The sequence below is a fragment of the Fragaria vesca genome, linkage group LG2 (assembly GCF_000184155.1).
Source record: "Fragaria vesca subsp. vesca linkage group LG2, FraVesHawaii_1.0, whole genome shotgun sequence".
Taxonomy (NCBI): domain Eukaryota; kingdom Viridiplantae; phylum Streptophyta; class Magnoliopsida; order Rosales; family Rosaceae; genus Fragaria; species Fragaria vesca.
Window position 1 is genome coordinate 24,350,514 of NC_020492.1, and position 5,668 is coordinate 24,356,181.

The 5,668-nt window shown below is 36.6% G+C and overlaps 1 non-coding gene across 1 annotated transcript; it reads left to right on the forward strand.

Annotated features, from left to right (window-relative positions):
* Positions 1 to 2,669: 2,669 nt before the first annotated feature.
* Positions 2,670 to 4,850, forward strand: LOC101297693. Its single transcript, XR_184040.1, has 4 exons — positions 2,670 to 2,831; positions 3,195 to 3,273; positions 3,760 to 3,877; positions 4,698 to 4,850. It is a non-coding gene; the product is annotated as an uncharacterized LOC101297693 (transcript).
* Positions 4,851 to 5,668: the final 818 nt, after the last annotated feature.

Below are 5,668 nucleotides of genomic sequence, written 5' to 3' on the forward strand. Positions count from 1 at the left end.
GAGAGAGAGAGAGGATAAATTTTGTAGAGGTAAAGAACCAAATCGGGGGGTTGTATGAAGAAGAGAATGGCATGAAGCGTAATTGTTTTGAAAAATTTGAGCATTTTGGTCTTTTACCACAAAAACTCGGGTCAGGCCTGTTACAACTTCATTTTGGGCTTGCACTCTTGTCCTAATCTGTACAAGAAATATAAGAAGTGGGTTTTTTGTGTTTTTAAATTTGGTCATATGCTACTATGTAATTTTCTCTATAGTTTTTATATATAGTTTTTGTTTGGGCTACATTGTACATGTTTTTGTTGAGATATCAATCTCACATCTGGAATATGAAACTTTGTCTATGGGTTTATAAATGTTTGGGCCACTCCACTCATTGCTAATTGGTTTGGATTTAAACCCTGTAGTCGGTAGTTGATAAACTACCTTCCCCGCCCATAGACTAGTCATGAAACTTGTAGACCGACATCCGAGCTACCTCGCCATGGTGAAATATCATCTGTGCCACGTCGGGAATGTGCTTCTCCATGCTAAACAAGAGGACCCAATAATAAGATATATGTGTAGTAGTTAGTCCCACATTGGAAAGTAGTAAAAGGAGGGAACCTTCCTTAGTTGTAGACCGACATTCGAGCTACCTCGCCATGGTGAAATATCATCCGTGCCACGTCGGGAATGTGCTTCTCCATGCTCCACAAGAGGACCCAATAATAAGATATATGTGTAGTAGTTAGTCCCACATTGGAAAGTAGTAAAATGAGGGAACCTTTATTGGTTATAAAAGGAAGGTTTCCCATATGTAGAAAGCTCTCTCTAGCTAGTGGACTGGATCTCAATCTCTCTCTCCCGATCCAAAAGGCCTTTTGGCCATGATAGTAGATTGTAAAGTGGACGTAGCCATGCCCTCCGATGACATGGTGAACCACTATACGTCTTTGCCTCTTGCCCATGATTGTCTCTTATTCGTGTTCCACCGTGATTCTACATGGTCCTCCGGGATTATGCAGAAACAAACCCCAAACTACTTCATCATGGTATCAGAGCAGGTTACCTCTGTACACGTGTGAAGTCCAATGACCACACAAACTCCACGTCACCCAAATGTTATCCACGTGTTAGGCTTGAAAATTCACCACACGTGTGGGGGCGTGTTGAGATATCAATCTCACATCGGGAATATGAGACTTTGTCTGTGGGTTTATAAAACTTTGGGTCACTTCACCCATTACCAATTGGTTTTGGATGTGAACCTCAAACTACTTTATCATTTTTCAGGGTAACTGGGTAAGGCAAATGAATCCCAACTTTTAACAATAACCATAGACCCCAACCCACACAACAATCTTACAGCATCAGTTTCATAAATAACACAGTAGACAAAAAGATCAAGACGATAGCAACAACTTGAACAAACAAATAGCTACTGAGGAACTTCTTTCATTTTGGACCAGAAACTCAATTTTTTAGCACTTCAACAAATGTGTAAGTCAAAGCATCAATGTGCTAAATACTTTTTATTTGGGTTTGAGTTACCACTGATTTTATTAGCAAAGATCTAACAGAAAACCACCTAAACAGAAACGAAAATAGATAAGAAGTACAAAAATCAAGATCATAATGAAAAGAACTCATAAGGTTTCAAATGTGAAGGTCAAAGTATATGAGAGACGATTAAGCAAAAAAATTTGGAATATACATGGCTGAAAAGGATAATGAGAAAGCTGAAGCAAAGGATTTGCAACTCGCTAGTCTCCCATTTTGAAGAGCCTTATCAAGAATAACCTTGAAGAAGCTGGGAGTCCTCACTGAAAAAGTTACACCTTTGTAGTCACGCCTGCTTGCAGAAGCCATTTTAGAGTAATCCCCAGACTGTTTGCTGTTCTTCAAGGATGTAAAGTAGTTGAAGAGGTTTTATGAAAAAGAGTTTACCTTGGTCATTGGCACTCTTGCAAAGAACATAAAATGTGTAATTATTTTTGAACCTAAACAAGAAGTTTCATCCAAGTAGGTATGGATAGTACTACATCACAAAACCACCTGGAATTAGTAACCTAGCTTATTGATCCTCACTTCAAAGCTTCCACATGGTTTTCAGCAGTATTACTAGTCCTCATTGAACAGCAAAGAGTGACAGAAGTATTGTGATGTGGAAAGGCTTCATGATCCCAACAGCAAGCTGAAAGCTAGGATGCTAATATGCACATATTGAACATGTGAACTACTCCCTACTACTACAAGATCATATTTGGTTACATGCTGATTATCTGTGCATCACATTCTAATTTCATCAAATAGCGGGTGATCTTCATCTGTAAAAAGGATGTAGCAAGTTTTATCTTGATAGTAATTGCTAGTCTTTCATGAAAGTACGTTGTTGTTCTGGGTATGTTTCAGAATCATATTTACTCTATACTAAAACGCGTACAGCTTCTATCACTCTACGAACCGTTTATTCACGGTCTTGCCATTAGTTCTTATATATTTATTTACGACTATGCCATTCTGCCTATCTTTTCTTTTCTTCCTCTCTGAAGTTTCACGTTCTTCCCCGCTTATTTCCTCTCGCTCTTGCACCGCTTCCTATACGAATTCAGATGAGATCAAACAATCCATCATATAGGTTTTTCAAAGTCGCCGCATTCCACCCGTTGATCTCTTGAGCGCCCCCCTCATTTTTGGTCATCGCGTGTCATCCTCACAGAGACAGAGATTAGGTTTCTTTTAGGGCGTTGCTTATTTGCCCAAGCCTCGCATCCTGGATTCAAGCTCTCTGTACATCTTCATTACTCTTCCAACGTTTCTGCTAATCTTGAATCGTTTCCTCCTCGGTTTCGGTACGTCTTCAAAACCCATTTGTATTGTCATCTTCGTCTTTCTATTTGAAAGGGAAGTTTGGGTTTTCAGCTTCCTGTTTTTGTTGTTTCTGAGCTTTCAATCGTAGGGTTTGCTGCCGATTAGCTTTAGACGATTTCCATTTTGTTCGTTTTGAAGGTCTGACTATTCCTCTCTTTTCAATTATTATGCCTTTCTATGTTCTGCTCTCGATTTTCTATTTTCTTTTTTTGGGTTTCGTGTATATTACTATATTTGGTTTTATTTCCAATTTTTTTTTTCTCATTTCTCCGAGTATGTTGGTTTGTTTTGAGTGAATTCTGTCAACGCTTATGTTAATTGATTGAATTATGTTGCTTACTCAGTTTATCTGGGCTGATTTTGAGGATAAAGGTTCCAAAATATTGATCAATGCAAATGCATGTTACTGGAACCTCTACTCAGGTTAGTCGCCTCTGGGCTCTTACAATTCATTTGTCGTAACTGCAAATATGAGTCATTTTTGTGCTTTGATTTGGTGTGATTAATATGCTTAATGTTATTATACATAAAACTAGGTTGGAGATTGTTGATTTTTTTTGGGTGTGTAGATATTTTTCTTCTCCTTTGTTTTGTTGTGGGAATTGTTTCAAGCTCAAACGTCCCATGATAAATTTAACTTTATGACATAGAGCTCTGATTACATGCTACAAAGCCATATGTTCATATGTTTTGATCCTTAAAGTCTGGAACTTGACTAACATAGTCAGGCTTAGATATATGTTCATACTTTTTGACCCATAAAGTCTGGAACTTGACTAACATAGTCAGGCTTAGATATTAAAGTTCCGTTACACATCACTATAATCATATTATTTCATCAAGTTGAATTGCTCTTCTGCTCTATTGATTTCTATTGGTCTAATTGTTCCTTCTTCTTTTTTCCCTCAGAAAACCATAAGTTTTGAAAATGTGGATTCTGCGGTCTCTGCCAGTTATTGGTGTGGGTGAAGGCTATTTTTCATTATGAGAATCCGAATCTCACATCTATCTGTGTTGTTTGTGTCAGGTATGATATTTTGGATAGATGTTGTTTGTGTTAGGTTTGATATTTTGGAGTTAACGGTTTGCATTGCAACTGATATTATAGATATCTGAGAAGAAAGTTTTTTAGTTTTTAGAGAAAACCTGGCATATATGTTTCATTGTTCACTAATAGTAGCACAGAGCTTTTTCATATCAAATACAAATGTTTATAGCAAATGGAAAAGAAAAGAAAAGAAGTAAAGAAGGGAGTTTTGGAAGTGGTTTGTGGGAAACAAAAGTTTCATCTAGACTGGAAACCAGTGCAATCTATTGGGAGTATGCTGTCAGCCTTCTATACAAAAAGATAAAGTTTATAGCAGATGGACTTCAGGTCAATGACTGTCGCCACAGTTTAGGTTTTTCACAATTGAATACTGCTGTAAACACATCTAAAGAAAAAGAAAGGGAAAATAGGAAAAGGGAATGAAGAAGAAAAGAAATTACTAAATCATATACCAGAATCATCAATCATGTGTTGATTGTATTCGGTTTAGACATGCTGATCTTCTTCCTTTTTGTTTGTTTTGTTAGAATGATATGTTCATGTTCATGTTCATGTATCAAATTCTATGTACGTATATATGTACTGTTGCAATGAATTTGAACTTTGTCTGAGAATAAGCTTAATAGACGATGATGTTTATGTCATGCAAGTTATTAATAAAGGAAGTCCAAAAACATGACACCATTGACATTATAATTGACATGCAATTTCTTCCTTATGAATAGGTCATGGTAGTTGGCCTTACATATTGAGGCATTCTCGCAGTACCAATAACACCATTGACATTACTTATTTGCAGGAATACCTTCTAGCTAGGCTTCAACTTGAAACACAATAAAATTCAGTTGCATCAACTTGAATTGAGGGAAGAGGAGGAAACAGAAATATGAAAGAGGCATTTTGACACAATCTACACACAGGTTATGGATGGCAAGATGATATTTCTGAACCAAAAACTGCTGCAATGGAAGAGGAAGACCATAACGAATGATGCCGGTATTTGTATCATTAAGTCTGCTTTCCCAAGAAAATAACCAAATGCTGCCGGTATTTGTATCATTGAGTTTGCTTACCCTGTATAATAACTACTATAGTATTTTCTAAAATATGACAGGCTTTTTGTTATGTAACTTATGTTTTCATTCTTGACGAATTAGCTGAAACGCAACGAAAGTACCTGACTGGAACACTGATGCTTATATAATAAATAGGCTGTTACACAATAGCGAACATTGATGGACTACGTTTGTTGTAATCAGTGAACACTAATTTTGTTGTGAATATGAATGCAACATAACACTACATTTTTTTGTCAATTTAGTTCTCTCTTGCAATGAATCTGAAGTTTTTTAAGGATATGCTCTTCAGTTTTACTTTGTCAGATTCTTCTTTCCTTTCATTATTATCTTCTCTTTTTACCGTCTCAGTTGTTGGATGTTTGGTTTGCCTGATATTTGCATTTGCTTTATTATGCAGGAAAATGTCTATTAATTCATATTTAGCTTTCCCTCAATATTGACATCATCAATGGCTGGGTAAAGGTATATGTTTTTTTTTTCCTATTCAATTTTGGTTACAATACTGCTGAGCATTTGCTGTGAAGTCCTCAATATCATCGTCTTGGAATGTGGTTCTTTTTGGTTTTGTATATCAGTATCAGTGTACAGTATATTGTTGCATCAATAATATTTGACCATTATATTAGCAAATGTATGGAGCCTGTATCGAGAGAGAGAGAGAGAGAGAGAGAGAGAGAGAGAGAGAGAGAGA